At 41.1% G+C, this 12,802-nt stretch overlaps 1 protein-coding gene across 3 annotated transcripts in view; it reads left to right on the top strand.

Annotated features, from left to right (window-relative positions):
- Positions 1-11,543, top strand: part of PWWP2B (PWWP domain containing 2B) — a 46,887-nt gene extending 35,344 nt beyond the window's left edge. For 2 of the 3 annotated variants that reach the window (XM_048859507.2, XM_048859508.2), the window contains exon 4: positions 10,229-11,543. The gene's annotated coding sequence lies outside the window, so the exon portion shown is untranslated. Of the gene's footprint in view, positions 1-6,840; positions 6,895-10,228 lie in introns of all 3 variants that reach the window. The other variant, XR_007357851.2, reaches the window with a different exon arrangement.
- Positions 11,544-12,802: the final 1,259 nt, after the last annotated feature.

Below are 12,802 nucleotides of genomic sequence, written 5' to 3'. Positions count from 1 at the left end.
TTGGAGCTATAGGAAAACCAACAAGAGCACAGACCCCCACTGCATCCACTGTATAACCGCCTACTCTCCTCCCCATATTCCATAGCCTCCTCACCCAGACGCCCAAGAACGGGGAGGATCCGGGCACCGAGCCACTCCACTCCAGAGGATGGCCCAAGCAACAGAATGCTTATTGTAGCCACACTAAAAATCAAACTGTTTGAATGACAGCTATGTGGCCTTGTCCTTCCCTTCTCCCCCACCCCACCCGGGCTACCCTGTCCATTATTGCATTTTTTAAAATTTAATAAACAGAGAATGCATGGTTTCAAAACAATAGTTACTTTATTTCAAAGGGGGCAGTGTGGTTGGCTTACAGGGAATTAAAATCAACAAAGGGGGTGGGTTTGCATCAAGGAGAAACACACACAACTGTCACACCAAAGCGTGGCCAGTTATGAAACTGGTTTTCAAAGCCTCTCTGATGTACAGCACACCTTGCTGCACTCTTCTAATCTCCCTAGTGTCTGGCTGCTCAAAATTGGACACCAGGCGATTTGCCTTAACCTCCCACCCTGCCATAAACGTCTCCCCCTTACTCTCACAGATATTATGGAGCAAGCAGCAATAACAATGGGAGTGTTAGTTGTGCTGAGGTCTGACCAACAGCGCCAGCGAGCTTTTAAATGTCCAAAGACCCATTCTACCACCATTCTGCATTTGCTCAGCCTATAGTTGAACTGCTCCTTACTACTGTCAAGGCTTCATGAGCCATAGGAGCAAGGGGTAGGCTGAGGTAGGTGCGACCGCATGGTGCTGCTGGTTGGGAGAGCAGCCTGAGGCAGAAGCCTCCAGCTCACAGGAGAGCAGAGTTACAGCAGAAGCGGTGGAGCCGTACATCATGGACAAGGACGGCTAGCAGTCCTACTGCACTGTCTGCTGCGAAGGCACCCAGGAGCTGCAGCTGTGTAGCCGTGCCAGCTGCTGCGGGTGCTTCTGTGTCGAATACTTTGAGGTCCTGGTAGGGCAAGGTACCTCGGCCAAGGCAAAAGAGCAAGAGCCCTGGAGCTGTTACATGTGGCAACCACAGAAGTGCTATGGGGTGTTACCGCACCTACCGGACTGGAATGTACGGCTGCAAGACTTCTTCACCAGCGACAAAGGACAGGAATATGAGGCACCTAAAATCTAAAGAGGCCCGCACATTTCCCAGAGTCGCTACCCTTGATAGCAGAACATCAATGATTGCATTGGCTACTTGGATTATAGCAGCCCCCACAGTAGACTTGCCCACAACAGCAGCGGTCACAGTGAGCTGAGCGGGCTCCATGCTTGCTGTGATATGGTGTCTGCACAGGTAACCCAGGAGAAAAGGTGCGAAATGGTTGCCATTGCTTTCACGGAGGGAGGGGCAACTGATGACGTACCCAAAACCACCCATGACCATGTTTTTGCCCTATCCGGCATTGGGAGCTTAGCCCAGTATTCCAGTGGGCGGTGGAGACTGTGGGATAGCTACCCACAGGGCACTGCTCTGAAAGACTATGCTAGCCATGGTAGTGAGGATGCAGTCCGCCGACTTAATACACTTAGTGGGGACATACGCAATCGACTGTATAAAATTGACCTAATTTTGTAGTGTAGACATACCCTAAGGGATACAGTATTCTCAGCTGACCATTTTGCACTGATTTTAAAACAATTAAGCCTCCCAGACTCCAGCCAGACTAGGAATAAATCAAGAATATTTTTAGGAAATATCTTCCTTCGGGGCTCAGAGATATGAATCCTTTTGATGTGTGCTCTAAATGATGTACTATAACAATTGCCTTCCCTAACAACAAAGTGGAGGCTAAATAGCTGGTATATGAAATTCTGTAAGTTTCAGCGGGAGGGGAAATACTCCATGATCTAGATAAAAGACTAAAACCAGATTCAGCAGTAACTGTGCTAACTATAGACCTCAGTAAGTCCCTCTAAAAGGACTACTCCCTGACTTCTAGCCACATAATTACTCCGTTATGGGCAGAGAGAACTTTTTTTTCCCAGGAGAAATGTTGAGTCTGGGCCTCCACAGGCACAAGTCCTGTCGACATGAGTGAAAATTAACACTCCTGCATTATTGGCCATAGTGGAAGCTCTAGTGTAGACTGATCTGGGTGCTGTCACTCTTCCCCAAGCACCATGTCTTCCAATCCTGCTGGAAATGGGCTTTACTGGCATTTGATATGTTGGCACCAGGCTGCCTATATTGGGGCTTCCAGTGTTGCTAAAGCCATTGGAGTTGAACCGGTGTTGGCAAAAGTAGGAAACTTTGTGTAAGATTTCCTTAGTGTAGACAAAGTGATGTTGCCCCATGGTGGCTCAGCGTGAAGAGAAAAGCCACTTAAATAGAGGGTCAGAGGGGGAATAAATCAAGGAAGCCGATGAAAATGCCTTGTTCCTAGGACACTCTTCTTCCTTCCCATCACATTTGTGCCACTGGTCTTGTGATCACCTCAGCTACTCCTAACTGCTTCCTCTACTTTCTCCATGGGACCTGATCATTACCCCTCTGGGGCACTGTGTTTCAGAGGCTTCCATATATCAATGTGGTCAAGACCAGTGGTGGGTTTAGGAAGGGACGTGGTGGTTTCTCTCCCTCATGCCAACCTGCCTGAATGAAGAATCTACCTCTTGGGGCTCCTATTTGTCTGCCTTACCCACAGTCTGTTCATTAATTAATTTGGGGGTGGGGGGGATAGCTCAGTGGTTTGAGCATGGGACTGCTAAACCCAGGATTGTGAGTTCAATCCTTGAGGGGGCCATTTAGGGATCTGGGGCAAAAATTGGGGATTGGTCCTGCTTTGAGCAGGGGGTTGGACTAGATGACCTCCTGAGGTCCCTTCCAACCCTGAGCTTCTATGATTCTATATCTCAGATAGCAATACTTCTGCCACTGCTCTCAATAGTGGGTTAGGGTTCTGATACCTGGCAAACCATCAGGGCTAGTAATAAGGCACTAAGATTCAATTACTGTACCTCACCATGTATTTACATATGTAATCTCACCTTAAAACCATACTCCACCCATCCACCTCCTCTCTCTCGGCCTTCCCCTGCAAAAAAATAAGAGAAAGCTGACTTACCCATGTAGAATGTATATTCCTAGCTCACAGGCAATGTTTACAGATTACTTACTCTTTGTCAGATCTCTAAGGGGATGATTTCCCAGATAAACCCCCGAGTGAAATGTATTTTGATACAGAGGTTCCTTGGCAAAGCATCCCCTGTTCTTTGTAAACAGCTCTCACTTCAGACCTGACAAACTCACTACACTAAATACGTATCTTACACGATATTTATCCATAAAGGATAACATGTAAGGTAGCTACAGAAAGCTCACAACTTGTCAAGATTCATAATCAATGTGAGATGCACATATGGGTAATATGTAAGAAATAATGTACACTAGGACCTCAAAGATAGGAACATGAGAGTTGCGGACACCCCATGGAGCCGGAAGTCATCAATCAGGCAGCAGCACAGACCAATAGGTAAATATAGTACTGCCTCAGGCTCAGGGCTTCAGCCCTGGGGGGTTGGGGTTGCAGCTGCAGGATAGTGGGGGGCTCAGGGCTTTAGACCTAGGGCTTCAGCCCTGCGGCTCTGCTCTCCGTTTCAGTCTTGCAAGGGGTGCTGGGGCTCAGGGCTTCAGTCCCATGGCTTTGCTCCCAGCTTTAGCCCGGTGGGGTGGGGTGGGGTGAGGTGAGGTGGGGGCTTTAGCTCTGAGGGAAGCACCAGTTTCAGCCTCAGAGCTTCCCCTGTAGCTAAACTCCAAGCCTTGGCATGCCCGCCCTCCATGCTGAAGCCAGGAGCAGAGCTGTGGGGAGCCCTGAGCCCCACCGCTCCCCCAGGTCTAAAGCACTGAGTCCTGGTGGTCCCATGGGGCTGAAGTCCTGAGCCCCCTGCCTGGCTGCCTGATGGTTAGAAGCCACAGAGCCCCCACACACCTGGTGGCCCTCTCTCCCCCATGGGCCTGAAGTCTGTAATTTCTTCTTCAGAGTTATGGAACTCTTCAGAGTTACGAATAACCTCCATTCCCAAGGTGTCCCTAACTCTGAGGTTCTACTGTATTTGTATTGAAAATACGGTTGATGGACTTGGAGTAAAAGTTAGTCACCACTAGACACAGTTACAAACTTGACCAATTAACCACACACCTCATTTGGAACTGGAAGTACAAATCAGACTGCAGCAGAGACACCCCTCCCGCCCCCCCCCCCCCCAAAAAAGCAAATACAGTACATTACTGTGTTAAATGTAAACTACTAAAAAAAGAAGGGAAAGCCGCATTTTCCTTCTGCATAATAAAGTTTCAAAGGTGTATTAAGTCATTGTTCAGAATTACGAACAACCTCCATTCTTGAGGTGTTCGTAACTCTACTGTAACATGTCCTGGTGATGGCCCATTCAGGCAGAGGGAGTTGTCCTCTGCAAGGACCACATCTAACCTTGCTCCAAGACTACCAATTGAAAATCATCAGAGATAACTGCAACAGTGGGAACTACTTGGAGGTTTAAAAAAAAAAAAATAAAGAAACATTATAACATATGTTTGCCCTGCCTGTGAATAAAGACAAAAGTCTAGTTCAGTATATGAGAGGGGGGAAGAAAGATCCTCTGTATCCTTTCACTGAGGAGACATCTTAGGGAGTGGGGATTTATGAAAAATTGGATCATTGTTCCTGTGAAGCCGGCTTGCTCTGCAACAGACTGAGCTTGGGGGTGTGGGCGGGGAGGGCACATACTTTACTAGATAGAGGTAACTATTAAATGTAGACCCAGGTTTGTGTGTTATGATTTTATTTTTGCATTGTAACCATTTGTTTCCACTATTTTGTTTCTAGTTAATTCTCTATTGTTTCTTACATAAACCCACTTTAAAAAAAAAAATTAGACATGCTCATGAGTGCTGTGATTTTACTGGAGCAGTGATTTAAGATAACATTAGTAAACTGGGGAACATAGCTTTTTTATTTTTAAGGACAGAGGAGCTGGGATTAGAGAGAGTAACCACTGACAGCCTGGATGTCACAGGGGAATGATTCAAAGGGGCTCAGGGACCTATTGTTAACCTGTAAGACAAAGACAAAGCTGGCAAAGCCCAGAGGAGAGTGCTTGAGGTAACAGGCTGGTGGCATTAGGGAGTTTACACCCAGTCATCATAAGCAAGACTACCTGTCATGAGAGGCAGGGGGCTAACACAGTGATTTCCAGTCCTGGGTGCCTCAAGAACAGTCACATGGACCTCTTTTTATCTTGGGATCAGATCCTGTGATTGGATCCATGCAAGCAGCCCCTCTGCTCATGCCTACAGAGACATGCCCATGCAGGTCTGATTATCAAATTGAAGTTTGTCCCTGCAGGGATTGACTTGTGAGGAGTAAAAATTTTAGGTGTAAATTGAACAGCCTTTACATAAAGTGTAACTCAATGTTTCTATCTCTCGTGATATTTGTTTTCCGTCTCAAAGCCCCAGCTCCTAAAATCAAGTGACTAGGGGAGGATCTCTGCTTCAGTTTATTTAAAAAAATCTAGTCCCTGTGATTGTGGAGAAAATCTTGAAAATGTGAACAGTGTGTACCTAAAAGGCTAAAAACCCAGTGAACATAAAGAATCCAATGAGTTTTTTAAATCACTATTTTTAAGCAAATCTAATTTTATTTTGAGGATTGAAGAATGAGTTTTCAGTGCTTGAGGTTGGCAGCGCTGAACTTTTCTCAGATAATGACCCACGATGTCTAAATTGGCGTGAAACGTAAATTTATTGCTACTTTGTGTTTGGTTGAAGTCTGAAAAACTTTTCCTCTTTTACTTGGTTCATTTCATTATCCTGCTTTATAAACTATTGAGATTTTCCAATGCACACCTGATGAATAAAAAGAGGAAAAGAGTGACCCACAACCTTTTGGCTAGTATTTTTGACCCATGCTAGTGATTTTTTTTTTTTAATGTTTCCCCATTCTATCAAAGGGGCCTGATAGTTTGTCACTTTCTGAAAAATCTGCCCTCCTCAGATCATCTTAAATTGTCTTTAGTGATTTGAGTGCCCAACTTGTTGCTTCAAAAAAATAAAATAATAAAATCTTGACCTTTAAATAGTAGTGCTAGTTTTAACTTTTAGATTCCATCCAGCTATGTGGTATCTGATATTTCTTTGTAAAATAGAATTAGTGTGGGGATTGGTGTCTTTTCTTACGGGAGCAAAGTATATAGTATATTAAAATGCCAAATGACTTCTGAGAACATAATGCTGACCCAACTCTGTATTTGACTTTTTCCCTGGGGAGAAATGTCTTAAGCAGGTTTAATAGCACAGTTGTATAACATCCACCACGCAGACGCGAGGCAGGACTAGACTAAGCAGAAGACAAAAGTGGCACATTTAAATCTTGGGTGTGTGTTTAACTTTCATCAAGGGGACTTATATAGTTGCAGCAGATACAAAATGGCTAGTCATATACAACAAGCCTGCAACAGGATTCACCAGCTGCATTAAGTTGGGCATAGGGGCTGGACCCGGGGGTGCTACAACACTTCCTGGCTGGAAGTGGTTTCCATCGTATACAGGGTTTACAGTTTGATTCAATGGCTCAGCACCCCCACTATACAAATTGTTCCAGCACCCCTGTAAGTGGGGCTATTTTTTACCCTCCTCTTCCTCTGCCACCTGGATTGTTCCAAACATCTCTAGCTGTAGCCCTAGTCACTGGACCATGCTGCCTCTCATGCTGTTGACCTAAATCAGTAAATCCATAATATGTAAATCATCAGGGACTTAGAAGTTTCCAGAATCTCAAACTTCTCTTTAAATTGCAGTTTTATTTTGAGGTGTTGTACGGTACTAGCCATCTGAAGCTTGAGAGTAACTAGGTAAGTCTCTCTTCATTCATTTGATAAATATTCCTTCACTAGTCAAATGAACTGCACTTGAAAACTGCTGAATCTATCTGGTATAATATATTTAAAATAGCCATTTGTGCGCTCTTACTTTTAAGAAGCTTCATCTTTCTATTTGAGCCATGAGCTCCTATATTCAAGGTTATTAACTGCTGGTTTGTAGTGGCACCAGAACTGTAGGTTAATGTGAAGAGAAGTTATAAGCATTCACCTTTAGGGACAAACAAATAAATTGGTTAGTCTCTAAGGTGCCACAAGTACTCCTTTTCTTTTTGCGGATACAGACTAACACGGCTGCTACTCTGAAACCAGTGTTTATCAAAGCTTTGTAAAAGCCAACTTGCAGTTGTGCCAGTCCTATCAAATTTCTGTTGTGAGAAGATAGTCTCTGATCTTGGTTTGAAGCAATTGCATTAAAGAACACACAGGGCAGGCTGAGTTATGTACCCATTCAGTAAAAAGAAAAGGTGGGGTGGGGGGAATGGTTGTTGTCATAAGATTAAATCCTCTAACAAAACTACCTAGGTTTTTGTGAGTTTTGTTAGTAATGCTTCAAAAATTCAAACCAGAAATTGTCAGTTGCTATGTGCTTAATATTTCTTCCCATACCACAAAATAACTAAGTTTCTTTATGAGCTTAGTTTGGGAATGTACAATCTGACCAAGTTTGCAGAATTATTTCTTTAAGGCAAACAGTAAATGCTGAAGTGATGTAGGTATTTTTCAAAATTCCACCTGTAGTGTTTTATGGTTCAAAGGTGCAAATCACACATTGCAGATAACTTTCAGGCCCCAGTGTGCTTGATAAATTGATTGTTTTCGATCAGTTTGTGTTTGGGTTTTTTTGCGGCTCTTCTTTGAAGTAGCTGAGTTTTGAAAGTGTACACGAAATTTCTGAATACAGACTTTGCTGAAATATAAAGGTGCTTTAGGATAGGAGTTTCATAGGAATGTCAAAGGAAGTGACTTAAAAACAAACTTTCTGTCACTAACAAGACTGTAAATTATTAAAATACTGAATTTCTAGCTTATCATGTTTAAGGGCTATGGGTTCTTTTGTGTTTTTCAGTCACCTTGGACAAGGACAGGCAAGTCAGTTTCACTTTTAGTTTCTCATGCTAACAGGAGGCTGTGGTGCATTTTTAGCAGTGCAGAGAAATGTGATAATGTAATTAACTTATTTAAATCATTATATATTGGATTTTTCTTCTCATAATTCAACTTTTAGACTTAAACTCTGAGGGTTCTATAAAAAAGGACTTTGACCCTTAACCATAGTATTACATCTCATTCTGTTATTCATCAGAAAGGTAAATGTGAGGTCCTAAAATCCTGACAGTATTAGTTTCTGAGTTAGGACTGATCATGGATTTTAGTGCTAGGCCCTGATTGAATTGCTTCTGAAGTCCATTTGTGGTGACCTGTTTTCTCTGGAGGAAAATATTAAAAACTTATGGATGACCTCAATGTTTTCAGCCACTCTTCTGTCAACAAGATCTCCTGACTTGCACTGTTCAGTCACTATTCTTAATCAGTTTTACTCCAGTCAGTCTTCAAGATAAACAGAAGGGTGTGTGTTAAATAGATATGCAAATGTTTAAGGCCACTGATCATGCCAAGGTACTGTAGCACAATTTCAGTACATTTTGCACAGCAGAGTTAATTAACAGAATGGCAGGCATAAGTTGCATGGACTTCTAGGTAAAATCTTAGCCTTGTGAAATGTTGCCTCTTTCTTTAAACAAACAAACCCTCCCACTGATATGGCCTTCTGCCCAAGACTACTGCAGGCCAGATGACAGTGTCCACAATCCTACTCTCTGCCTAATAGTCTTAGCACATGCTGTTCATGTCAGAGTGGGAGGAATGCAGCATTTTGAATGTTGTGACTTCATTACATATTAGTAGTGGAAAGCCCATGTTGTTGCATAAGTATGATGCTTGGGCCAAATAATCCATCTATTCAGTCTTCCTCATACAACCAATCAAACTGCTGCATGCAAATTATCCGTTGAGTAAGGGTGGTGATTGGTTGTTACCTCTAATGTGACGATGATCTAGGATTCTTGGCATGACATAAATACATGCCTTGCTGTCATGTGTGTAATTTGTAAAGTCAAAATGGCTAAGAATTTAAAAATTGGTTGGTAATAGACTATGAATCCCAGTGATGATTGAACTTGGTGATATTCTGAACAAAAAAACCTCTCAGCCATGTTCGTAGCTGTTTCATCACTTCACACTGATTCCACAGACGTTCTAGGCTTCAGAGCGAAACACAGAAACAGTCCTGGAATCTTATAATATTGACAGCTTCTCTTTAAATGCAAATCAAGTGTTCCAGTATAGTCTTTGAGGTAACCAGGTAATAAGAGCTGCTGGGGCTCTTAGTCTAACTTTAAAAGGCCAATAAAATAGGTACATATCACAACTATTAGAGATTGCTATAGTGGGATATGAATAACTTCCTCTGCTTAGAGGTGTGGATTGGACTATCGGGAGCATTGATGACTCTCATTGGTATCCTGCAAGAATGGTGTGGGAGGAATACTCTGTGCCAATCTGGTTTGACAGCAGTATCTCACAATCATCTCAGGTATCTCCTTGTTTCAACCGTTAAGTTGAAATGAAATGTACTCATTTCTGATTTTTTTTCATTTCCATTCTGAGCAACGTGTATTGGCTGGAAGGAAACATCTCTTGCTTTTTTTTTTTTCTTTCTTTTTCTTATCAGAAATGTACATTTCTACCTGAAAATTCAGATGTTAAACATGCATCAGCTAATTTAAACAGCTGCAATTCCTTACGCAAGCTTAAATTAAGAGTTAAAGGGGTTGGATTCCATGAAGAACCTTTTTTCCTATTTTATAAATTTTTTTGAGAAGTACAGGTCACAAGGGAAAAAATGGACTATAAGAATCTTAAAAATTTCTGATAGGTTTTAACCAGAGTCCAGTATAGGAAAACTTATTATATCCCTACACCAAAAAGTGAATTGTTTAAGATTTAAATACTAAGCTAGCCAGCTATCACATTCTGTTCTTCATCATTAAAATGACAACTGCATTCTTCAAAAAATATTTCAGTGGTATTATTGCTTACTTCCAACTTTTATTTAGATCTGTTAATTCAATGAGGCTATTATTAAACTGTAGCTATTATGTCTTCAGTTTGCCATGCAAATTTACACCACAAGAGTTGCAGGTTATATTTAGATGAAGTAAAGGAAAGTGAGCCTCTCACCGCTAATATTGGTCAGTTCTGTGCCACTTACAATAACCTTTCTCCCTCTTTCACTTTCTTCAAGGTAACAGAAGATAAGAACACAGCTGTTCTCCTAGAGTTTCATGAAGTCTGTAAACATCCTGACATGCTCCCCAGGAGAATCTTGAGGTTGCCATGCAGATGACAGCGGGATGAGTTTCCTTGTCAGATTGCACTGCTTATCTGTGAAGGGTGACGGGCACCTGGACTGGAGTTAGGAGACTCTTCTGGTGCGAGGCTGACAGGAAAGTCTTAAGGATATCTAACCGAAAACAAGGGAATTGAAAAGTAAAGCAGTGAACTAGGAGAATAGTGAATACCACAACTTGGAATGTATTTATTACTTAAAACTAGCTACTCTTGATAAAATCCCAAAAAATATTGCTGCTGCTTATTTTACTTACAGATTTCACACACTTGTTAATTTTAAAGCTACAAAACTTTTACTCTATACTGTATTCTAAGAAATGTAATTGGAGCAGGACATGCAATAGAATGAAATCAGTGTAGTGTCTTAAGTACAATGGACTCACTTTTGTGTCAATTAAAACATGGAAAATGTGCAACACAATTATGTGGCCATTATTGTGCACACTTTAAAGCTTTTCAGTGATGTTTACTGCAGAGCTGAGATAATTAAGAACACTATGATTTCAAGCATATAAACAAGCAATCAACTAGTAATTCGGATTGTGAGGTATTCTAGATTAATCTGTGCATCTTTCAGTGATCCCTACACATATGCTGTACATCCTAGATGCATTTATCCGAAATGCACTGGGGTGGCTATTCACCTAATGCAGTTCATTAATGAACTTAATCTTGCATTCACACTTTTCTCTTCAACCAGTGTAGCTTGTGGCCCATTGAGAGTACATGCTGATTGATAGGGAAAGGATTTTTCCACCCTTAACATTGCTGATAGTGACTGGTACTCTTTTTGAAATGTTTAAAACATTAAAGAATGAAAGCCAATTTAAAAATCAACTGAATTACAGTGAAGTTTGGGATGTTTTTAGTATCACTTAAACAATAGCTTGGATCTGATCTTCCTTTTATATAACTTAAAAAAAAAACCCCACCCAATAGCTCCAGTATCTAGTAACATCTAGTAATATCTGTGATACTCATTTTAGAATGGGGAGGAGAGTTCAAAATTGCCTACTACAGTTAACGTGGCTTGTATATACTAGAATGAAACTAAGCGAAGTGTCATTACAACATATGCTATTTTGTATTTTTTTTTCATAAAACCTTAGTCCATGTCCCCTTACCAAAAATAAAAATATACAGTTAGGTTTGCTAACTCGGAAATATTAATGGAAAGAGACAAATAAAAGCTCATGTTTTTTCTTGGCTCCCATTGGTTCTTTAACAATATGATGTTTCTAATGGCTAATATTAAAGGGGCTAAATTTTAAAACCTTTTCAAAAAGAAATCCATTGTACATAAACATTATGAGCACCATAGATATAGTGAGGTAGACACACATGTCTGAAAATGTAAAAAGTTTGTTTTATGTTTGTATATGCTGTTACTCTGAATTTCACTTATTCAGACAATGAACGTGAACTAGTCATTTGTACTAGTGTGGTAAGTTTCTAATTTAACTATATTTCCCTTAACCAAATACTGATTTGTAAGAGTGGCAGTTCTCCCCCCCCCCTTTTTTTTTTAGGAAAGTATGTTTTTTTTAAATTGTTTTTAAAAAAAACTTCAGCTAGACTTAAATATGATGTCAGAGTCAATTTTTTCCAAACTGAAATCAGTTAGTCATGTATAGACTCAATCATTTCCCATTAACAAATTCTTAATGATAAAAAGTGTAGTAAAGAATAACTTAAAGTAGCATTGCTTTAAATAGAGATGTTTTAATGGGTAAATAGATATGCGCAGATCTTTTCAAAACTATTTTAGATTACTCTCTCAATGTGTCCCAACCTCTATTTGGTTTGGAATTCTAGTACTTGTTTCATCCACAGATAACTACATTAGGTGCAAATTATGGGACTGGCTTTTACAAAGCTAGCATCGCCTATTTGCAAAGAGGGTGAGGTATGGGCGAGAGAAGCCTAGAATCGTAGAATATTAGGGTTGGAAGAGACCTCAGCCTGTCTCAGGAGATCAGAGAGACCTCAGAAGAGCAAAGCCGCTTCCTCTTACCTTACATTTTTAATTTTTGAGCAGAGACACTTAAGTATTTTTTAATGCTCAGCAAAAATACACAAATATTCTCAGCAAAAATACACAAATATTCCAAAGAAATTTTCCCCAACAAACAGCTGTGACCATGAGCCACAGAATCTTAATATGCAAACTAAGATGCAACACTGAACAGAGACTCTTGCAAGGCCCAATTCTGGCTACCCCAAAATGGTGCAAGAGGACAGCTGCATATGAAGAAAGGGAAGTGTTTCTGCACATTGTATAACTGCATGTCAAAGCAGTTGTGCTTACCTGTTTACTTAATGTCCCCATCTTGGGAGATGAGGTAGGCTGCTTGGCTTCTAGGTTAAGCTCCCCTTACCCCTTTCTTCTTCACAGGCTTGTGTGCATGGAGTTTTGCAGTGTTTTCTAGAGCTGCATTTAAGGCTGGCTATGTGCTTTGTGTAGTGA

The sequence above is a fragment of the Caretta caretta genome, chromosome 7, assembly GCF_965140235.1.
Source record: "Caretta caretta isolate rCarCar2 chromosome 7, rCarCar1.hap1, whole genome shotgun sequence".
NCBI classification, from domain to species: Eukaryota; Metazoa; Chordata; order Testudines; family Cheloniidae; genus Caretta; species Caretta caretta.
This window is presented reverse-complemented; position numbering and strand designations above follow the sequence as displayed.